At 37.1% G+C, this 25091-nt stretch overlaps 1 protein-coding gene across 1 annotated transcript in view; it reads left to right on the forward strand.

Moving 5' to 3' along the window:
* The window catches only part of SCAF8 (SR-related CTD associated factor 8), a 92303-nt gene extending 67552 nt beyond the window's left edge, over positions 1 to 24751 (forward strand). The window contains exon 21 of the mRNA XM_035322346.1: positions 23596 to 24751. The gene's annotated coding sequence lies outside the window, so the exon portion shown is untranslated. The remainder of the gene's footprint in view (positions 1 to 23595) is intronic.
* Positions 24752 to 25091: the final 340 nt, after the last annotated feature.

The following is a 25091-nucleotide window of genomic DNA, read 5'->3' on the forward strand; positions in this document are numbered from 1 at the left end:
CAAAGGGATTATTGTGGCTTTGAAAAAATGTGAAGTAAAAGGATTTGTGAGGAATATTAAGTGAAGTTGCTGGGTTTTACGTGTGTTTTCACTTAGTTGTGATGTAGAGGTGGTGCCAAGCTAGCTCATTATATCTACTGTTGAGGGCTAACGCTGCTATACACTGGTATTTTGTTTCACTTTAGTTTTCAGTCACTTCTAACATGCAAACTTTTGGGTTTTGTCAGCTTTACAAACCATGGAGGCTTGTGTGTAACCCTGTGAACAGTCAAGAGGAGTACTGTAAACTGAAGAGAAATGATAATTACAAACCATGATGTTTGTAAAAGCTATGGTAGAGAGAAAGAAGTGATTCTGAAGAAAACATTAAATGCTGACTCCTATTTTTCTTGTTTTATGAGTAGGATGTCTGTTGTAGTTCGGTAAAAACCATAATGAAAAACAGCTGAAATAGCTGGTAGGAAATATCTGGCTTACTTTTAAATACAATGTAGTCACTGACTTGAGTTTCTTTGCTAAATTTTTTGAGATTAGCTTAATTTGCTTGTTCTCTTAAAAAAAAAAAAAAAAAAAAAAAGAGAATACTGAAATCTAAGCAGATGCTTCTTTTAAACGTTTTTGAAAAATGCAAGTAGAGTTAACCAGATATTAAGAAGTTGCAGTAAAAATGTAAGGCCAGTAATTTTGCAACTCTTATGGAATATCTTTGGGCAAGGGACACTGCCTGATATTAATTTCCTTTTTGTACTTTCAAAATAAGAAGTCTTTGCAAACATTTATTTCTTTTTATTTTTTTGCAAGTAATTGTGCTATCTCTTTTTACTATTGCTTGCAATTAATCTGATTTTTCTTCCCTCTGTTTTGCTTCAATTTTACTAAATTTATTGCTTGAAACTTGGCTGCTTGGTGCTCTGAAACCAGCAGAGGGTGCACAGAATACAGAGTCCAAGCTGTTTCTGTGCAGTCTCCTGTGTTACTGGAGCATGGGAATCAGACAGCTGCCCTCTTAAGCCCTGTTCAGATGAGGTACTCATCACTTGAACGTGATTCTCAAAAATAGCTCACAGCTGTGCTTCACTGCACTGCCTTCAGTTCAATTTGTGCATGTCCATGCTAACTGGGGGGGAATTTCCCCCCACTGTTTTACGCCAGACTCAGGACAGCGTGCCAGTTCCTATATGTCTGATCCTTAATCCCCTGCTAAAATGAACAGGGATTACACATGCATCATTTTCACAGCCTACTTCAGAAATTGTTGGTGAACCTTAGTTGTTTGTCACTGTGATATTTTAGGAGAAATGTCTGTGAAAGTGGCTGTTTAAGCATTTCTCTGTCTTTTTGACTGACCATAACAAAACAGTCCTAGCACTAACCTGGCAGGTGCTCTACTGAGAGCTGCTACACTCCCTCCCCAAGCAGACCAGTCAGCATTGCCTACCACCTCCCAGTTCTTATCTTTTCTGGCCCATTACAACATAGTTCAAGGACATAGATAACTTTTAAAAGTTTATTTCCTTTTACACGTCCTGATGAGAAGCAAGCAGGTGTTTCCCCAGGCTACTTTCTGCTCTGTGCTCTTTGATCCTCAAACTCTGCCATGCTCTTGCCTTTTTGATCCTCAGATACTTCCTCATACACTTTATTTCACAAATCAGAAAAACATGACCAGGAGAGCTCAGCTGAGGGAATTTGCCTTACATCATCTTTAGAATATGTTTTTTCTTTGAGTATAAGAATCTATTGTTTAACTACTGCTTAGTATGTTTTATTATGTGGAGTTTTTTTGATGTTGGTGGTTTGTTTGTTTGTTTGTTTTGACAGTATGATGCATCGTGTCTGAAAGGGGACCAGCTGTGTACACCTCTGGAAAGAACTGGGAAAATAACTTTTACCTATAACTGTTTGCTCTTGTGCTGGGGGCTTGGAATTTAGGTGTTTTGTAGATTTATCACAGCTTTTGGTAGGATGATTTTTATCCTGTCATCTTTTTGATATTATTCCCCTATATTTATATAGAACCTCAATGAGATTAGATTTCTTTATGCGGTAACATTCATGGGCTCATATATATGTAGATGAATGTATCTAATCATTCCCCAGGTATAATACAGGAGTGCCTTGACCCAGTGAAGTATCTACAAAACTTGTTTCCAGAATAGGAGTGCTGTAAATATGTTCATGAGTTTTGGATGTTTCTGGGTAACGTGACTCTGGTGGGGGACAGTTTCAGCAGATCAGTGCTGCCTCATGGTATAAAGGTGTACAACAACTCAGGTTGTTGTGTTGCCAACTGTGTACGACGGCAGTGTGCTGACAGGAACCCAAGTGCTACCCAGGAGGAGATTGGCAGCCCTCTGTCAAGGCCCCCTTCAAACCCCATTTCTTCTCTTCCTCTTCCTCCACCCTTCCTGCTGTCTCATCCTTCCCAGCAACCTGGCGCAGTGCTGCAAATTTGGTGTCAGCCTTTGGTGTCGGCCTATCCCACCATGTGCAACAGGTTAGAAAAGAGAAGGTGGCTGCTGTCTTACATTCCCACCTATAAACCCATCTCCTAACATCATTCCTGTGAGAAATACTATGAACACTTCAAAAATATTTGCATAGTAGTTGGTCATTTATATGATGAAGTCTAATAAATTAGATAGTCTTCTGGCTTTAATCACCTACAAGTTTGCACTGAATGGATATTTATTTTACTATGCCCATTACTGACTAATTTCTTCATTAAGCTATTGTCATTATGCACTCTATTTAACAGCGTGATACTGAATATACCAAATAACATATGAAATATATATATATATGTATATTTTTATTGATAGTAACGTATTCAATGTACTCTATATTGAATGCATGAGTACATTTTATATATAGTTTCAGTGGCATAAATTGCATCACAGGTACAATTTTCTGAGACATAAAAAGAATCTTTGTAAGTTTACCATGTAGAAGCATACAGTTGTGACACCTCAGCAGCCCTAACTTAATTCCTGTAATATCTCAAAGGAGGGAAAAAGCAATCTGTAGTTTAGATTCACAATGTAAACATTGTAGTTGCATAATACTGCTTTGAAAAAGTTTTCATCCCACTGTGAAGCATTTTTATCCTGTGTTTTGTCTGGATTTAAATTTACATTTATGTCTGGCTATCTATGTTTATAATGTTTGGCTGTTAGAATGCTTGCATAATTATGTGAATTAGCCTACCATGAGTCACTGAAAATCACTTGTTAGCTTATTTTCATATTAATATATCTCTTCTTTTTAACTTCTATTTATATATTTTTTTTCCAAAAACATCTTAATTTTCCAGCATCTGGTTGGAAACATTTCTTGTGCATTTACAAACATCGTCTTATGCTCTTCCTCTCATCTGCTAGTTGATTGATCTTGTAGAAGTACGAAAACCCTAATTCAGATATCTGGAGTACATGGATTTAAGTAACTGGTCTAGACTGACGTTTTGAAGCTCCTTCAGGTTGCTGAGAAGGGATGATGATGAGACTTGAGATTTGCATCCAAAGCAGCAAGTGATTTGTTTTCTACTTTGCTTTATAAAATTCTCAGTCTCATTCACAATAAAATAAATTTTAGTATTGTTTGGGTCAGTTGAGCATTGCTTTCATGAGTGTTTTATTTACATTGATTTCCTTAGTCCAGTGTTACCTTCAATATGTTGGAGTATTAGTCGGATTTTGTATTTCAGCTTTTGCACAGTGCTTTGAACTGAGAGCATCAAAAGAAACCCAGAGGTCCACTTTTAGAGTGCTGAAATGTGAAAGGAAATGCCAGAAAATTAGTTATTTTCATGTGATAACCTTAATTAGGAGTGTCTGATTTCTCAGTCATCTCCTTAATGAGATCCTATCCAGTTCTCTGAAGTTACAGTTCTTTCTGTTTTTCCCCCATACTGTAGTTAATGTCTTCTCACTCTGCTCAAGAACAATGTGTTTGTACTATTCTCTTAGCTACAGAGTAAAATATAAATTATGTCCTTTACTGTGATTAAAGGAATGAAGTAAAGGACAGTCTGATTTTACACCTGTTTGACCTTTTAGTATAAATACACTTTTCATTTTTTCATGGACATGAAGTTTTGTCAAACAAATTCAGTAACATCTTTATTGATGTTTCAAAAAAAATTGTAGTTTTGCAAAAACAGGATGGAATTTTTTTTCCAATTGGATTCTGTTAACAGCATTCCTAATGTGTCCCAAACAGTAGGAAAGAGGGCTTTCTGCAGATTTATTTAGAAATAAAATTTTCTGCAGACAGAAAATTCTTTTAGTCTTTTCTTCATTAGAATCAGTTGTGAAGGTGGTGCAGAGTGAAACTTGCCACTCAGTGATACCCAGATTTGGTTCAGTAGAGGTTATACTATTTGGTTGCTGCTTGAATTACTTTTATCATGGTGATTGCAGTACCTCCAGCATAGACATCTTCTGGATAGGTGTCAGCATATGTGGACCAAAGGGTAGCAACCGTCTCATTTATAGCCCCATATTGTTGCATATCTGACTCTTCTACTCCCTTCCTATCTTGACACCATGTTAGTGAGGGAATGCCACTATGGTAATGTCTCACGTGGTCCCTTCTTCCTGCAAGAGCTCTTCTTCACTGCTCTTGTAGCAGAGAGAAGCCAAAGTCTCCCAGCTTCCAGATTTTCAAGATAAGAACTATCTTGCTCCTGTTGGGACAGAAAAGCCGCTCAGTTTAGTGACTAGTAACTGGAGAATTGGCAAATGAGGTGGTTTCAAAGAGAGCTTGGGTGGAGAAGCACAGCAGAAACACGTGTAATCCTGTACCTACTTGGAGTTTTCATGGTTATCAGGGCATTACAGTTCTCCATCATTGCTCCAGATATGTTCTGTATCCCTAAAAAATATTTATTATCCCAAAGTGTATTTTAAATACTCATCAAAGACACAACTAGAAGTGTTAACTTACAGTAACTAAGAGGTTGCTATGGAGAGCAAGGTTTGGTTATGATAGAAATTATTCTCATGAATACTAGAAGAAAGCTGCTGCTCTTATGATTTAGAGTATCAACAGTTAAAATATCCACAATTTTTGGAAAACAAATGACTTGGGAAAAGGAGCACATCAGAATGTGATGGAGTAAGGCCTTTCAAGTCTTGGGAGTTTGTCTTGAGACCATAAGGGAATTCAGCTGGTAGCAGCTGGTCTGGTTATACATCTGCCTCACATGTTTCCCAAAATCCTTTTTGATGTTAAATGGAGAGCTCAACGATTTCCAGCGACATGCTGGGTTTGATGGCTCAGGAACAGACCCTTGTCTGCTCATCCAGCCTCACTGGGAGGCAATGGCTCCTAAGAGGGCTGAGGAAGCCACCCCTCAAAAGTGCCTGGAAAGTTGTGTCTGAGCTCTTGCCTCACGATCAGTGCCAGTCTGTACATCTTATAAGAGGGTACACATTTGTAATTCAATAATAGGAAATAAATACACTGCCCAAGCATATAAACAGGTAGATAGGAAAATAACCTGGTAGCAGAATTTAGTCAGAATGAAATATTTGTGGTTAGACTAGATTCTCCTCTAGTAAAGATGATTTGAAAATTATTATACCATTCCTTGTCAGGAGACTGGTCGATGAATTTAAGAAAACTCATGACCAGTTCCTGCTAGTTCAAATTACGCTGTCATTATTTGGCAGATATAATGGTCTTTATTTTCATCTTATGTGTAAGCTAATGGCAGATGTAATAGATTTTGTTTAGGTAACTATTGATTCCACAGTTGCTTTGTGAGTCTAAGGTTTCAATATTGACCACCTGAAAGCAATGACTAATGATATTTGAATATACTATTTAATTTAAAGCCCTTCTACCTTCTTTTGGTGCTTTTGATTTTCCATTAATACATTGAAAAGTAGATCGAACTGCTTACCCCATTGATTGTGTTGTTTGTTTTAACCACCTCTTTTTATGATTAATGTTAAATTTTAGAACCTAGACACCAATCCAAGAAAGCACATGAGATGAGGCTAATCTGACTAGAGTAAGTGGAATTTCTCACATGTTTAAACTTAAACACAGGTGAGTGCAGAGTTGCAGCAGTGCCTACATGAAAAGGGATAAATAAGGCAAATATGGAGAAAGAGAAAAGAATGTAAACAACACTTAAAAAAATAAATATTATCTTAAAAACAATACTTATGTAATCTTGATTGCTTACTTGATGTAAGCATGATTGATGAAATAGTGACAAGTTTTAAAGTCTAGTAATGTTAAAATGCACCATTAGTTTGTCCTTTTTTTCCTGTTAATATTTCCATCTCCTAGGTTTCTGTTTTTCTGATGTTGTGGTTCAAGATAGATGAGGGTATTTTTGTTGTTGTTTTTCTAATGAAATCATTTTTTCTATAATAGAATGTGCAGTGCTATTTGAATTAAAAAAAAAAAAAAATCATGAATCTGGGTTGATTTCCAAAGTATTATGTTAAACAAAAGTTAGGGAAATGTTATACAGAAACTACCCTCCCACCAGTGAGCTCTTCTTTGGTGGGGCTACCTTTGGTGAATTTCAAAATATCTCATATAGAGGAGTTTCATCTTCTGATATATTCTGTTTGCAATCTTTCACACATTATTCCTTCAGATTCTCCTTCCTCCCAGACGCTTTCAGAAGCTCTTCACACAGGGCATTTTTGATAGAAGCAGAAGGCAGTTTTTTCATTAGCACTGGGAGATATGATTAGATATCTTCCTGGGCTTTTAATTAGGTTTTCATAAAGCAAGTACATTTTCTAGGATGCAAGATATTTAACTGAGACACATTTTTAGTGCTGTTTAATTTATGTGTGTTAAACCGTATTTTAATACTTACAAATGAGTGTCCATAAGCCTGGGTGTTGTCTGAGTAAATATCTTTTCACCAGGCTCCTTGAAATTTTATATATGGTCTTCCTAATGCCTGACTGGTTTTGGTCCAGCATGGTATTTATTGTCTCTTTTTTAAACAGGCTTAAATTTACCATACTATTCATGGACAATCAGGATATAGACATAAATAGTTTTGCATCTTAATTTGTCTCCTTATCTCTTTTTGTTTTATATGAACTTTGAAACGGTATTATTGAATTATTGAAATGTTTAAACAAAAGAAGACAAAGTTAGACATGATTTGTATGAAAGCTGCTATACCAAATAAAGCTGTATTGTATTTGCCTCCAAATATCAATGTGTCATCACATTAGAAAGGACTCCTTTGCAGGATATGAAAATGACATTTTATTCTTTGCTCTTGAAAATCTTTGTTCCAACACAGGAAACAAATACTTCTACCATTATCAAGTTGATTTAGCTTATAATTGTATAACTCTGAAAAGTAATCAGTTACAAACCATAATAATCTGGCCTTCAGTACTAACAGTAAAATAATAGATTCTGAAATCTATTACTTTACTGTTTATCTTACAGTTTACACAAGTCCATTATTCTCTTTTGTTCATTGTGAGCATGGTACAGAGCAGAGTATAAAAGCACAGGGTTTTAAAGACACAAATTCTCTTCCCCAGTATATGGGTGTAAACCCTGATGGAAATGCACCTGCATAGTAAAGCAGATTTTGAACTGAAATGTTTTATGGTTCCTGGTAGGTGTGCTGAAATCAGCTTACCTAGAATTAGATCATCACAGGAAAAGCATTTTGTGTGTGCTTATAAACCTACACAGTCTTTTACGTTGGATTTTCCTGTCTCTTCCCATGAAGAACGATGTCTCATATGTTCAAGATTCATTTTATTCTAGAGTCTCCCTAGTACACATCATCGCCTGATTTCTCAAGGCACTTAAGCCCTTACTTTGTGTACAAAGATTTTAACTTGAAATACTTGAAGTACAATCCTGAAAGGCTATATATATATATATATTAATTATGGCTAGTTATACAAATGTGATATTTTGTCTTTCAAACTTTCAAGCTAAGATATTTGTAACACACAACTGTAAAGTCACAAAAGACAGAATCTTATGGCAATGGTTAGAGCATTGTTCCTGCTGAATTTCTGTGAATTCCTTCTTCCTTCTTGTTTTGCAAAGATCAGAGGACAGTACAGTATTGACTTCTGTAAACCTTGATTCCTCAGTGCACTTTAATTTTTCTCCTCCTTGCTGTTTCTAATCACATGAGCACATGTTTCTGTTTCCGTGCTATGCACTTTCCATTTCAGAAGAGAAGTAGCCCCTACTTTATTTGTAGGAGTAGGAAGGGGGCTGGGGCTCTCATTTTAAACATATCAACAATATGATTTCAGAAAAATCAGGGGAAGTGGGCATTTGTATCTGAGTTGACACCCTTGTCTTACATGTATAGCTAATTCATAGCAATATTATCCATTACATGAATTACGGTTTACTGGGAGCTGGACTGAATGATCTAAGAGAGACACCCTAGCCCGTATCTCAGGTGGCTTAGTGTAGATTTTCAAGGTGATATTGGACAAATTGCTTATTGTCTCAGTGTCTTAGTTTTCCATGTATGAAAAGGGGATAATGGTAGTATTTTTAATATATAATTTTTACTTTTTTTCATTTCTGTCTCTTATCTGGTTTAAATGTGGTCTTTTGGATAAGGAACTCTTTTGCACGTGTTCATTAGATTTTGTAATAGAAAAGCTAGGAACAAAGTAGGGCAGTACTGGAAATAAGTTTTGTGATGCTTTCCTCATTTAATGCTCTATATGCTTTCAGGGAGGTTATGACTAGACTGTTTCAGAAAGGCAAGGATACTTTCTTGTAATTTGGGAAGTTATGGGCAATTCTTCTGTCTGTGGAAGCTCATGTTTCTTTTCTGTATACTCAGTCCCTATTTAGCATAGTTTTTTTTCAGAGTTTATGGCACTGTGAATTTCAGTAGTAGTTGTTCAATATGCAGCAATCTAAGGAGGACACCACACATAGAAGAAAGGAATATTTACTACATTCATAGCATTTAGCTGGTGCCAAAATTCAGTGGAGAGGCTAAAGTAGATCCCCAACAGGGCAATCTTACAAAATGAAGAAAAACTGTCATTTTCACGAAGTTGTTAATGTCCAATTTGGCAACATCATTTTATAGACATCTCATCTTCCAAATTATTCTTCTTCATGGGTCATCATTGCCCATGTAGGTACAGTCTTCAGGGGCTCTAGAGTGGCTGAGGAATCAAAGCAGGAAAACAACCTGATGAATGCATTTCTTTGATGGGCATTTCCAGAACCTACAAGTGTGATCCTCAGAAGTGCTTAAAGGTAAAACAAGTGTTATATTTATGAATATTGAAGATGTCTAGGCAACCAAATATTAATATTACCTCAATATACTTGAAAAAATATAAAGGATAATCAGAATGTTGCATTACAAACATTTCTTCTGTATCAGTATTGTACTTCATATTTTGTCTTGTGTTGGGATTTTTTTGATTTGTTTTTTCTTTTTTTTTTTTTTTTTTTTTTTTTTTTCCCTGCAGGGACCACTCAGACTTTCAGGTTTGAATTTCTGTAAACTGTACAGTCTCCTTAGTTGTCTGTATCTGTAAATAAAAGATGATGTAATTACGCTAATTTTTACATCATATCAAGAAAAAACATGTAAATCATCATTAAAATGGTTTAAGAATTGACTTTTTTTTTTTTTTAATTCTAACCTGAGGATTTTTTTTCAGAAAACTGTTAAGCTTGACAGAAAAGTAGAAAGTACAGACAACTGACAGTATAAGTTTAATCCCATCTATCCATGAATTTGATTTTCCCAAGGTGAGAACTGTAGTTTTTGTTGTCACACAAGGAGACAACAAAATTCCAGCATACACAGTGCATTATTCAGTCTGTATAGGTCACTTTCTAATCTCTGTGTTCAAGTGGTCAAGCACAATTGTGAGCATTTGCCATGTTTTCACTGGTGTCTGCTTTTATTTAATTAATTATTTTAAGTGGAGAGTAATTTGCTTTTGTAGATTATTTTGTTTAAGACTAAAACACTGACAAGATATCATGGAAGTGTTTCACGCTGCTGTAGCCTGGAAAATGAATTTGCAGTAGTTTGAAGACTTCAAGTTCAGGTGTTTATGCTAGATGTACGGTGGTATTTGATGTTGTTACAGGAAGAACCAAGGAAGAAGGTTGGCAGGATTGCACGAGAAGTCAGAATAGGTACCCTAACAACAGCTTCTGGCCTTGCAGACTCCTCTCAAGCAACTCAGTCAGCACCACTAGCCAGCTTACATGTAGATTTGTTTTGGAAAATCTGTATCAATTTCAACTGAACTGTACACTTCTTAACAACAACAAGAATATAATAGATGTGAAATGCACCCATGTTCAGGGCAAAGCCAAGTACCTGTGTGTACCTGTGTCTCACCATCACTGGGAATCAGGACCTCCTAAACAGTCCACAGGAGAGAGCAGATGACTCATTTTTCTTCCTTGGCAGGAAAATCTGTGCAGCACAGGCCCTTGTTTTCCAGCAATCCCCAGAGTGCTTCTAGCAACAGGACAGGTTGGAGCTTGGCCAGATATGGGAGAAAAAAATGCAGGGAGGGGGTGGGACCTTTCATGTCTTTTTTCCCTGATCTTCACTCCAAGTTACTTCCAAAGGTAACAAAATTCAAAGACCTAGTTGCCTTTGATTAAGGCTCTCCTTCCCTTAACTATCACATTTGGGTTCCATATCCTGTTGACCAGAGATAATATTCCTAACCATGCTCCATTTGCCTGCTTCATGCTACAGATCAGAAACCTCCTTGTTCCTTTTGGCTTCTGCGGCATGCAGCTCTAGTGCAGGCAGAGCATTTCACTAGCAAGAGTTGTGATCCAGCATCCGCAGCCATCAGTTGTGTCCCCTTAGCAAGTGTCTCCACTACTCAGTCTCTTGGTGTACCACCCTTCCTCATCCCCACACCCTTAACTTCCTCCAGGTTGCTGTCATGATGACCAGCCTGATCCCTGCCTGGCATCACTACAGCCTCAGTCCTGCCTGTTTCTTTTAAATTTGTCTCATTTTGTTTCTCTAATGACTGTAAGTGGCAGATAGTTAATCACCCTGTGTCAGTCCCTGCAAACCTGTGAAAAAAGCTGTTGACAGCAAAGGTGAGATGAATAAAGTTAGGGGTGGACGTGAGCATATTAAACAAGTCCCACAGCACACGGCAGTGACTGAAGCTTTGGTTTCTGCTGCTTCCAGCCAACTGAATGAAGGAACTGAACAGGTTTAGGACATCCAGCCCTTGTGCTGCAGGCCCATCCTCAGTCCTTCCTGGCAAGTATCTCAAGATACGTCACATCAGTGCAGGTGGTTGTATTTAGTCTCTTTGATCAAGCCTGTGCTTTCCTTCTGCAGCTGGGCACTGACAGGTGGGGCTGGCTGGGCTTCCAGGCACCTGCTGGTGAGAGGATGGAGCAGACCTGTACTCATGTCCACAGGTGCTCGTCTCAACCACCCCCTTTCCTTGCTGTGACATTATTACATGCAATACCTATAGATAACCCATGGCAGGGCTGGTGGTCCGTAGGATAGAAAGTTTTTCCCGATGTCTAACTTAAGTCTCCACATCAGCATATTAAGTCAGTTTCTTGTCTTATGCATGATGAACATGGAGAACGATTAGTCACCATTGTCTTTTCATAACAAACTTTTGCATAGCTTAAGTATATCATCATGTCTTCTCTTAGTCTTCTCTTCTCCTAGACTAAACAGTCTAATTCTTTCAACCTCCCCTTGTTCTACATCCATTATCATTTTTTTTATAGCTTTCATCTGGACTCCCTCCAACTGTCTCCTTCCCCTGACAGCATGGTAGGCAGAGCTGGACAGAACAGACAGAATAGAGAAAAAAATAATCACTTGATTTGTATATAGTATTATCACGAATATATATCAGACTGCCTTTTTCTGCAACTGCATATCATCCTGATTTATAATTTGCTTATACATCACTGTAACCTCCCTGCAGATCCTTCCTGCAGTACTGCTGCCCAGCAAGTCTTTCTACATCTGCACACTTGCATTAGTCTTCAGTGGTGATCTGCCCTGTACAGATCCAATGCATTAATTTCAGAATAATTACCCAAATTATTGCAATCACAGTGAATTCTAAGCCAATCTTGTAAACTGTTTTATATCACATCTCATTCTACAGATCTCTTTTTTATTACTGAAGATCCTCAAATATGTTAGGCATCAGGATTATAGCTGGCTTCTTTTGAGAACCCTGATGGAAATATATGGTTGAACACCTCAACCATTTTCTTTGGTTGTGCCCACCTCTCAGAAAAGCTGCAGTTATATTGTAGAACATAGTTAAGCTTCCCTTTTTTTGTCAGCGACGTTTGCATACAACAGCCCAAGGTAACTGGTGTCTCAGTCACAAAAGTCAACATGCAGATGCAGTGCTCATGGCAGAGTTCTTCCATCCAGGAAGCCAAGAGACGACTGTCTTGCATGTTGTCTTCACTCCTTGAAGTAGCCAGTGGATTATTTTCAAGAGCCAGTAAACTAATCCCTTCTGTAAAGCAATTTCAACTAAAAATCACAGCCTTCTCTGACCATGGAAGCCTGCCATTGTTTTTAGATTAATCTGCAACTTTTTAAACACATCTGACATAAAATTGCTGAAGGAATTATGCTGGGTGACATGACTCTTCAGTGTAATGGTAACCACAAAGAGATGAGGTATAGCCAGCTCCATCCTTACTGCTGTGACAGGTAGACTACATGCAGAGTAATCAATTAATCAATATAATCTTCTCAGATAATCTGAGAACAAAACCATGGGTAGTTCCAAAACATATCTGAATGTAGAAAAAAAAAAGGGGGGGGGGGGTGAGCAAGATAAATCCTGTATTGATAGAACAGCCAATGTGACTATTGGTCTCAGACCAAAAACTAGTCTTATATAATCTGTTACGTGCCAAACTGCAACACTACATCTATAACTTTTGTTTGTTTGTTTGTTTTACTTTAGGAAATTATCTATATCATTCAGCTCTTTGAGCATGTTCCTTGTTTTCTTTATTGAAAATGGTCTGTAACAGTTATTTCAGACCCCTGTAAGCAGATGACAAATAGCCACATTTTAGTTAAACTAGAACTTTCTTTATAGCATTTTCTTACCCTGCTATCAGTGCTATTTCAGTAGCTTTGTGGGTAACAACAGCATTTTTCTTTTTCTCAGAGGCTCCAAATATTAGAATTATTTTAGGGGAGTGGTTTTGGATTCAGTTTGTACTCATACTGATGGGTTATATATCATGTATATTATATAATGCCTGTAATTTAAGAATCCACAAAGAAAACAAAACATTTATTATATTCTGAGGCATTTCCAGGGAGTGAATAACTATGATTAACTGAATAGGCCATTAGCTACCACTATTACTCTGCTCAAATGCAGCTGAAAAAGCATTTCTTTAGTGGTAAAAATATTTGGCAGCAGTGCACTTGAAAAAAAAAAAAAAAAATCTTTCTAAATGACATTTTTGGAAAGTCCTCTACATTCTTAGGCATCTCCAAATAAATTGTATTTAAAGGCACCAGACTGAATTTTGCTAGGTTGAAGCTGTTCAAGATATATAAGTCTATAATTTTGTTGAATCTTACATTTCACAAATCTTATTTCAACATAAGTAGGAATTCAGTAATTAAAGTAGCCATGGTGATAAAGTTTTCTTTGGATTTATTAGGCTTTCTTACTCAATTATCTCCATTACACTATACGTATTTATTCCTTGTCAGATGTGTTTGTTCTCTGCAGAACATGTTTTTCCAACTATTTATATCACTGCAGAGGCATGTGCTACAATTAGAGAATAAAATATATTCTGGCTCAGTTTATAATTGCAGAATTACTGATGAAATACTGATAGCAAGATTTTTCTATCAGTGCTACGAGCCAAATAGCACAACCATCCTAAATAAGTAAACAAGTTTGTCACTATTTTTTTCTTTTTTTTTTTTGTTGTTTTTTTTTTTTGATAGGTTGCTTTTTTTAAAATTTTTACTACGCTTTTTTTTTTTTTTTTTTTTTTTTTTTTTTTTACTAAAAGCTTTGCTTATAGTAAAGGAATTTGCCTTTGTGATGAATTTTTTCTTTCAGAAGAAAAAACAGAATATGTCTTCAGGGTAAAAGAAGGGTCTTCAGATTGCTTTTGAATTGAATATTCTCAACAGCTTAATCTGATTGGAGACTTAGTATCCTCTGAAGTTTCTTTATCTTCCTCTGGCTCAAACAATTCATTAATATATCTTCATGCTTGGCATGTCAGATCTCTTCAGAAATGCTGGTGGTAGTTACAGTTAGAGACAATTATAACAATTAGCACAAATATTTCTGGTTTAAATCCTTTGGTAAATATGAATGATATGAACTTGGCTATGTTGTTCTCTGGAGATCCTTGGTATCCGGAGCCAGCTGTGCTCTTCTGCCACCGAGAGCTGATGGATGACTTTCTGAAGCTTGGGTGGTCTGTGCCAGAGCTGGGGAACAAAGATCCTAGCTCTAGTGATAGGCTGTTTTTGAAAAGATGATTGTCTCTGCACAATTCAAGTTGAACTTGTCTTCAGTTTTCCCATTTCTGAAAAAAAATAAAAAATAAAAAAATATCTATTGTTTAAAAAAGCTAAATATTTTTAAGAGCCTCATGTAGAATGCCCAACAAACTTGAAACTTCACAAGATTTCAGAATCAGGCAGATGTAAAAGGCATCATTTTAAAATCAATGACATCAAGCAATAGTAATTACCATTGTTTAAAACCGGATCAAAGTCTTTGTCATACTTAATGGCGAGAATAGTGGTGGTGGAGATGTTCTTAGGTTGACATGAAGAGTGCCTTGGTCTGTATTTTAAAAGAGAAAAGTGAGTTCAATAGCAGGTAAAATAATAAATTACTTTGTTTCCTCTATTAAGATTTCTTGTGGTCCTGTAGTAGAGTATTTCTTAAGTATTTTGCTAATAATTAAGATTATTTATACAAAACTATTTTTTTTTTTTCTAAAGGACAATAAAGATTATTCTTTTAAAAAATAGATTTAGGCATTTTAACATATCTAAAATGTATTATGAATGAATGCTGAAACAAATTATGTTGAACAGTTAGTCCAGTTAATCCTCCAGCATTAGTAGTAAGTGACTGAGAACCCATAGCTGGAGTAATAAGGGACAATAATCTTCAACAAGTGCAAGAACCTTGCATATGCCCTGAAACTCTGTCATCCCATAATGGGTATCTGAGGCATTTTTCATATGCTGTGGTATTTGATTGGAATAACTGTAATGGATGTGCAGTCACACCATTATAGATTCAATCAATGTTTTTATAACATGCCCAGAGACAGGCATGTTAGAAAATGGAGTTAATGATCTGAAGAAAATGATCTACAGAAAGATTGTCTCCAGCTTATTTAGTGTTGGATAGATTTACTAAGAATAAAGAGACATTTATAGACTAACAAGAATATGGGACTAAGAGGTATTTTGTTTACATAATTTATAAATTTAAAATTAAAGGCGCCAAAATATATCTAGTACCAAGCCCCATAAGACAGAGTCAGCACTGAAATTGTTTACTTTCTGATCAATAGCAGCTAAGGTCACAGAGAAACCACATGTAATGACAAATCATATCTTATACCTAAAATAAATTTATTTAAGACATTAATTTAATCTGCTTCTTATCAATAGTTATATTTACATGTAGTCTGATATTTGTCAAGCTATTTTCAATATATTTAAGAGAATCTTTAGGTTCCGAGGTTCTTGCAACTTTCTTGGCTATTCCTGCATTTCTAATTCTCCCAGGAGTCAATTCCTGCACTTAGCTATTAGAAATTGTATTTCTACTGCAGAATGGGAGCTGTACAGGGCATGTGGAAAGGAAGCTGAAGGCCTCCACTGCATGACTAAAGACAGAGAGAAGACAAAACTCTTAGACAGCAAAGGGGCATGCAACCAAGGCAAAGATTAATTCTGCAGATTGGAAAAGTCCTACCAGATTACTGCAGGTGTGATTTTCTTTCATCCAAAGAAAATGTTGAAAGACTAGGATGCAGCTTAATAATACAAAACTAAAGTCAGATATTTAAAGAAAGACAATTTCTACAATTACTTGTTGGAGATATTAAAATGAGGTAAAAGCAAAGTATGTTTATTAGTTGTGAGATGACTCTGAGCAATGGGTGTAAAAGGTAAATGCTATCTTAGGGCATATCAAATAAGATATTTCCAGCAGCGATAGTGGAATCATCAGTGCCTTTATAGGCGGTTTTTATAAGATATAGTATGGAAGTATCATCACTCATGTTCAAGGACTGAATCAAACTGGAACAGACACAGAGGCAAGCTTTTGGGAAAGAATAGAAAAACTTACAAGGCAAAAGGGCATGAATAGGTGTTGACTAATTGAATTCAGTAAAAGGAGACCTGGGAAAGAGACTACGGTCACATTCTCTGTAACTGCCTTCAAGTTGTACACACCCAAAAAGCAGAAAGTCTGCTTATTGTAGACACAAACCTCAGTGATATATATTGGTCATGCATAAATGTAAGCTGCAAATTATTATTAAATTAAGAAAAAAAGGGGGGGCAGTGGGAATGCGGGGAAAGACGTTCTAGCCATCAGAGCCATGACTTCCTAGAAGAGTAAACAAACTGATGGGATAAAGTTCAGTCAGTCAATGGAAAGGAGCAACAGGAGTCTGCAATCTATGACTTTTTTTCTTGTTTTCCCATATGTGGCACCCATTCTACTCTGCATAGCAAAGGGCTACAGACAATTTTGGATGCTCCCGAGATTGCTCTTGGGAATGAGAAGTTCTCAGTGAGATGGCAAGCAATGATTGAAAAGCTAGATGAGCCTTCAGCTGTGAAAAAGAAGAAAAGGTTTGTTGTCTCATTATGGAGACATCTCATGGCACAAGCCATCAGAGAGGTATGGCCCTGACTAAGGTGCAGAGAGGCATGAGAGCTTCAAGCTCATTTCAGGGTCATAATTCTGACTTTGGTTTAAGGTTGCTTTCTCAACATCCCTGGAAGCTCAACGGAGTCAGTTACTGCTTTGAGATGAGGTATGGAGCTACCCTGTGCTGCTGGCAAACTTCTTGTTCTCTGGTCCACTTGAACCTCAGTGACTGTGCAATGACTTCATATCTACTTTGTCCCAGTGCAACCATTTACAGGAAAGCAACACCACACCACACCACCACCACAGCTGCTGCTTCGCTCCTACTCCTTGGTGAGAAAGATGGCTGCTGAGCTTTCTTACTCCTCCCCTTCCTCCTGCTCTCACTCCCTCCTTCTTCTCCCAGCTCCACCCCAATGGCTTGTGCTGGAGGAAAACAGCAGTGAAGGGCTGTTGGGACAAATTACAACATTCACCTGGACCCTGGAAGCACACATTTCCCCAAATCAGTCTCAGGTGTCTTGAGGCAGAGCAGAAGCAGTCCTGCAGCCAAGCCCAGCTGAGCAGAGATTAAAGCTACTCTTTGTTTGCACCTCCAAGTCTTCTTTTGCAGTTTCCAGCTCTCACGCCGTAGCCACTGCAGCGAGCAAGGCTCAGCTCAAACACAGACTGAGTATGCTAGCCAGTGTGTCAGGAGCTGGCTGCTGGTCAAGATTCAGTCCCCTAGCTGTGTGGATATAGGCCAACAGTAACGTAAATCCTCGTCTCCCTCACAGCACTGCTGTGATAACTGGGATAACTGCTTCAGCCTGCAAATCTGGCAGGCACCAGATCTGTCTGTTTCTTGTCCTGCACAAGTGAAACAAGCAAAAATCACAGCTTCAAAAATTGTGAGACTGGCTTTAAAATCTTGAGAAATCTTAAAACTGATGCTCTGGAAATCCCTTTTATTTTGTCCTTTGTTTTTTTTTCAGCTTCTTCCGAGCCTACCAGTGCCTAGTCACATTTTGCACATTTTCTTTACATATCTATGAGCACACAGAAGTAGCTAAAAGATTAAAAATGAGGTTGTCACATGAGCAGGTGAGACCTTATAGAATAAATAAATAAATAAATAAATAAATAAATAAATAAATAAATAATCACATCATGGAGCACATGAGAAAATCTCCAGAGCTGACAAGGCCACATTTGATAAAGCCAAGGGCTGCATTTGGCCAGAGTTAGCACAGCTGCAATGAGGATAGGTTTGGATTCCAGCATCTTTACTGAAGGAAGACGTGGGAGGTGAAAAAGCAGAGGTATAGATTACCTGAAAGTTGGGAATCAAGTGGGAGGTCGGGGATGGCTCCAGTCATTGGCTCGTGCAGTGCATTTGCAGTTACACATCAGGGAAACTGCTCCAAGACTGCAAAATTCCCCCTCCAGTGCAGGACATGCCCAAGCCCACAACAAGTTGCAGGGACCCAGGCTGCATTTGGAGGGCTAGCAATTGGGTTATCAGTTTGTACCTCAGTCGTGTCTGACTTACAGAATGCGGTATAACACTCTACTGCTCGTTTCTAGCTGATATTACCCACACTCAATGCAGAAAAGCTTATAAATTAAGCAGATTTTTTAATCAAGTTGTATAAGAATCTTAAAAATTTTAAAGAATTTTAAATTCTTTTCAAGAATGGCATATGCTACTATTTTTTTCTAACTGTTTTATGAGATTGTCAAGCTGGCAGATTCTTGTTAGTTTTAAAATATATTTCTAAATAAATTATTTGAAAGTTTAGAGACTATCTATTGTATTTAAGGGTAATTTGAATTTAGTTAATTGTAGCTTCCTTGTATGGTATCAAAGCTCTTAGATGTATTCTAATACATCTAATCTTTTTCTGTTTAATGTTTATCCATTAATTTTTTCCAAAAAGAAAAAAAGAAGATAGCTATGGGGATTTGTGTGTAATACAAGCACAGAAATATTACAATAATTCAGATAACTCATTCATCCCCCCCTCAAAAAACACCTTTGACTGAGTCTTATAATCACCATCATAATTTTCAAATTTCCTACTACCTGTTTAGATATGACATCAAAATATGCAACATGAAATGATGTTCAAAATACTAGTTTTATCTTGATAGAATCTACACTAACATCATGGACAGATGTTTCATGGTTTAATTCAAGTATATAATCACTAGCATTTCCTCACTATAAAGTTTAAGACAAGCAGATTAAGCTATTTCCTTCTCAGTAGTTTTCTCTCTAATCATAAATTTTGACTGAAATTTGAAGTCAGTTAAAACTTGGATGTTTTATGGTGCTTGCTAACTTCAGAAAGACTTGTGCATTTGCTATCATTATGGCTCTTAATTAATTTGCTATTTGGTAACCTCAGAATTATTTACCCTCTGTTACTAATTTCCCTCTGTCAGTCAACATGCTAACGTTACACTGCTCTCTATATGCAGAGTCATGTTTCTTGCTTTTGCAGAAATGAGTGGGACTCACCTAACTTTATCCTTGCAAAACATTTACACTGCAAATGTGACTGTTTTGTCTCTGTAGTGTAGCGAGAGCTCTCAGCAGTAGGAGACAGACACCCACCCACATCTAGGGCTGCTTCCCAATGCTTACATTAGGCACTTTAGAAAGCGTGGGACAAATTCTCCTTCAGAAGTGCCCAACACTGAGACACCTATGTTTAGAGAACTGAATCCCATCCTTAGAAAACCACCCCTGGTGAGTTGAATCACCCCCAACATCACTCTATATGACCAGAGCAGCTCGTTTACATGTGGTTTGAGGTATAGGGAAAGATTTTGTGTGTATTAGAATCACAACTCTTTATGCAGCTTCAGTTACCATTGAGAAGTGGCGGTCCCTCAAAAATTAAAAAATAAAATGCACTAGATGTGCATGACTTGATGTGCAGTCCACTCTTCTCTACCAGGAGATGATGGTGTTGTAATACCCAAGCACAGGAAGCAGGATTCACCGCTGAACAGTTTGCCTTCCCTTGCCTGTAAAGCAGTCAAGCTCTGCAGATTTAATTTCTGGATTCCCATGAGAATTATGAAGATCTTTTAACAGAAAAGTAACCATGTCACATACATCTTTCTGTATCATCAGTGTGACGGCAGCTCTGCTGCTGTTGCTGAGCAAGCTGCTGCTCAGATCCTCTCTTAGCTGTACTTCTGATTGAGAGGTTTGTCTTTCCTTCCCTTTTACTGGCATCAAAATTCTTGATCTAAGGAAAGGTAGGAAATTCTAGCCCTGTCTCTAACAAAATGAGGAAAGTAATTTTAGTATCTGAATGCCTATGACTCTCAGTGAAGTCTCTTAAATCCTGTTAATTTAAAGCCCCTGAAGCTATTCTCAGAGAAGTGAAGACATCTGGTTAATCTCAGACTCAGGACTTTTGACTTCCCATAACAAGCAGAGATTTCTGTGAGAACCCTTCCTTGCCTTGGCGGGCAGACAGCTGGTTGTACATCATGATGTGTGCTGGCTTGGGCTGATTAGCCCATCCCTCCCTCTCATATTTCCTTCTTTTCCACTGAAGAAAGTAGAAAGCATTTGTATGTTCTCTTTATGCTGTTGTCTTTCTGTAACCACATGTTTTTCAGAGGGGTTACAGTTTCTGTCTTCACTGGAAATATAATGGTATACATAGCAGCACAGAACATAAATCCCTAAATATCAAATCAAATGAATTTTCTTGTTACTTAAAGGTCAGTTTTGCAAGGTGTTTAGTAACTAGTCTGTATTTCAACTTCCACTGGTCTCCAATTCTTCTAGTCCAGAACTGAAAACACAGCACTGAACATCAGTGTGAAAGAACTGAGGGCTTGGGCTCCACTTCAGGAAGCCAGTTATTTCACTCTTGTGAGTGGCTCAGATAGCATAAACAGAATATTTCACAGAATGAGAAGTAGAAAAAGTCTGGCACATAACCCTTATTAGGTAATAAGAATGATCTGTGCCTCCTGCATTTGTGTCTTGTATCTCCATGAAGATTAATGTAAAAGGTAGTCCTTTCTATGCAAGGGTCAGTACAACTAGTTGTGTTGATGGTTGCACTCCCTGTTCATTATGTTTCTGATCAAGAACTTACACAACCAGCAAACAGTAATTTGCAGTTTGGAGTTTTGTGACACTGTAACTAATTTATTTCCAATGGAAGTATTGCAGTGATGTCTTTGTTTTCTAAGTGAAGGTTTCTGTTGAACAAAAATCAGTTTTAGAAGGTTATGAAAGAATTCCATTTTGCCCAAATTGAAAAATATTCCAAAGGGCACATACTTCATAAAACTAGTATACAAATGTACAATCAGTTCTTAGCAAAACTGCGTTCTCACTTGAAATCTTTTCTCCATAATGCTTTCATTTTCAAAGTGTATATAATAATTCATTATAAAAGATTTACTAGCATCGCCTGCTTTATTTGAACAGCACTGTATGGTAATATATTTCAGTTGTTTATATGCTCATGTGCTCTAGGGAAACTGAGCTAGAATAAATTATTATGAAGTGAGTGCATAAATGATTTGGAAATCATATGCAGAGACTAGTTCTCAATGATAAACTGTTAAGTGCACTTCTGCAAATATTTTTTTCTTGTTCTGGTACTATTCAATATTCTCACTGAGCGTTTGGATGAAAGGCTAGGAGATAGGCTTAATGAATGCATAAACCAAAGCAAGTGTGTTGGAAGTAAGGCTTACAGTTGAAAATTATCTTGATAAAGTAGTGGTGTAGCCTAGAAAATGTCAGCTTTCCAGCAGTTAAATTAGAACAACTGCAGAACTGGACAGATAGGTAAGCAATGTCAGCTGAAAAATATACAAATGGAAAATGCCTGGCCAGGCAGCAGATCTGCAGAAAACACCTGTCTTGTAATGATCCCAAGCTGAACAAGTGCCAGTGATATCGTGCTACTGCAAATAAGGCCAGTGTTATTGTGGGCTATATGATCAGGAGTAATAAAGCATAAAATGTAACTATTTTAATCTACTCAGTACTGATAAGGCAACAGTGCTTTACTGAGCTCTAGGAACTGCAGCTGAAGTAGGATCCAATCCAACTAGAGAGCATTAGGGAGAGGCCAATGAGCCTAGTCAAAGATCTAAAACACATGGGCCTTCAGGGGAAGACTGAAGGGTTGTTTAGTCTAGAAATGAGAAGGTGGAAGGGATACATGATAGCAGCCTTCCTATAGCAATAGGTGATTCTGAAGAGGAAGGGATTTAACTGCCATGTATGCTGTCAGAATGGGAAGGGAATAATATTCTTAAATCAATGCAAGGATGATTTAATGTAAGCATAGGGGAAAAAAAAAAAAAAAAAAAAAAAAAAAGTGGCAAGGAAAAGTGGAACCCTTGAATAGGTTGCTTAGAGGGAATTCCTGGAATCTTCAGCCTTGCAGAAGTATAAAAATAGGTCAGACAAACGTCAGTGAACACAGCGTAAGTCAGAGATGGATGAAGTGATCAACCAGATTACCTGCTAGCCCTAGTCCTTTAGGGATTTCTTAGTATGTGAAAATGATGAGGCTAATAACTATACATACCAAATGCACTCTGGGTATCTTCACAAAATTTCAGGGTACATAACAAGAAACTTAATATTAGTTCTGGAATTTATTGTATGATATCTGTATTTACATTAGACTGGAGCAATTATATTTTTTTCTAATTTTGCCAACGTCAGTAATAATTTAAAATAATTACTGTCTGATGGTTTTATGAATGGTCTTTATGAAATAAATAAGTGAATACAGTCAGATTCCTGTGGTAGGACACAAAACACTTAATTGTAGCCATGTGAAAGGTCAGTCTTTAGTCTAATTATAGTGAATAGAAAAAAGATGGACACCTTTTAGAGATTACCTAAGGAGTGGAAGAATCACCCTCCAAAGGTACCTCTGTCTCTCTTTGTACTTATTCTGTAGCAATTATATATTGCAGGGGTATGGCTGGTCTTTCTTTTTCTCAGTCTGTGATATTAAAGTTTTAGTTCTTTGTAAAACAAATGTACATGCTCTTCATAAAGTACTACCTGGATAAAATTTAATTGAAAGGAAATCAGAGTAGCTAACCTAGTAGTCTTTTCTGAGCCTCAGTTCTGTGAAGCCCACTGAACGAGTCACTTATAAAGCACTAGTAAATGGTTAATAGTTGTTATCAATACATAGTTGACATGACCAATATGTGTCATAGACAATTATACACCAAATCTACATAAGACGTTTATTAACTTGTTGGATTCTTTAATTCTTTAATAATCCTCTAAATTATTTATACTGTATCTTGTGTACACTGTGTGTGAAAGACTAAACAGCACTTTTAGCCAGGAAATCTTCTATAAAAGATCAACTCTTCTTTCCAGACATAATATACTAATGAAGTATACATAATATACTAAAACACTAAGTTAATGGATAATTAAAGGGAAATTAATAGTACTTTTAAAATAACAGTATGTTTGATCCTCACTAATAATACAGGAACCATGCGGTATGAGACATCTTTTTCCTTAGAAGCATCCTATAGGTAACAGAGAGATGGTAAACCTCTTCAGAAATCTGTAATTTATTAAAAATTGCTATTGCCTGGTAAAAAACAGTCTCATTTACAGGACTTTTTAGAAATTGAAATTACACTCCAAGAACCAGTGATGACTAGTTATTGTTCCTTTTGTCAACAGGCAAGATGAAGGAGGTTCTGGCAGCTTACCATGTCCCGGGCTCTGCAGAGTTAAGTGAGACGTGCGCCCATGTTCTAGCGTGCATCACATCGCATCTTGGGTCTGAAGTGCCAGAAGGATCCCAGCGCTGCAGACTGAGACGGCTCTGAGCACCTCAGTACCCCATTTCTGACAGAACCCAGGGGTGGCAAACTTACATACCAGTATTACCTGTCTGGGGCAGGTTTAATTTTATAAATTAAAGCCATAAACTCTATGAGTTTCTAGACCATATTTGTGCTGTTGAGGATGATCTGCTCAAATGAACAGTTTTGCATCCATCGGAGAGACAGGTTCTTCTGCTGGACCAGAAGAAGACAGTGGACTGTATATTGTACCTAATACCATTTGTAGCATCTCCTAGTGCAAATAATTGAAGAACAGGTTGCAAGAAAATCCTCTAGGGAATAAGATATGCTTTGTTTTGATCTAAAAATTTAAAAAATTTTTTTTTAAAAAAAAAAAATAACCACTTTTACATAACACTATGTGTGCAGTCTATGTGCAGCTCTTCACTGTGACTATCTGTATTCCAGAGATGATGAATTCTTTGTGAGACACCTGAACCTTTTTAGATTTGTGATGAATCCTTAAATTATGAAAGTATCATGGAAAACTAGAAGGGACAGATTCCAGGGCTTTTATTTGAGTAGATGTCTCCAATTACTTCCTGTTAGTGTCCTGAAAGGTAAAACAAAGTCAGGAAGTAGAAAAAAAAATAAGACAAAAAAAAATTACTTTTTTTTTTTTTTGGTATATCCACCTATCAGAACATTTGTTTGATTAAATAACCAAGGGGAGAGAAACAGCTAATTTATCTGACCCCTCATGTGAAAGGTCTGCATTTTGGGGCAGTATTTGCTCATTTTGTCTCGCAAATAGCTATAAAAAAGAAGGAATATGTATATGCCCCACCATATGTGAAAAGGACATACCTGCCATTCCTTTATTTATTTTCACTCTTTCAAACATTAAAGTGCCAGTTATATGGAATGCTGTAGTCTGTGGTCTCTTTAAACTTGTTTAGTGAGATCCTTTCAGCAAGATCATTCCCATGATGGTGTAACTGCATGGTGACCACAGCTTTGGGCCTGTATAATAAAGATCTAAATTCAAATTTTTGTTTCTGACCATTTTCTCTACCTCTGTGTCAGATCTGCAAAGTGTATGGTTAGAATCATGCTTCTTGCTGATCACTGTTTAGAAGATTTGATGAAAACTGTTAGAGAGGAAGGTATTCATAAAGTTGGGCACAGTTTCTCCTTTGCATCATTATTTACATCAGGTTAAAGGGCAGAGGGATACAAAATGTTAGCAAATCAATAGTGATGCTTAAATTCAATTTGCACACAAGGCCCCAGGGCGATGAGGAGATCAGTCTCTTCACATCCTGGATTTATGGTCATACTAAAGTACTTGACATCTGGTGTCTATTAATTAGTAAGCCTGGAAGGGTA

This window comes from Oxyura jamaicensis, chromosome 3 (genome assembly GCF_011077185.1).
Source record: "Oxyura jamaicensis isolate SHBP4307 breed ruddy duck chromosome 3, BPBGC_Ojam_1.0, whole genome shotgun sequence".
NCBI lineage: Eukaryota > Metazoa > Chordata > Aves > Anseriformes > Anatidae > Oxyura > Oxyura jamaicensis.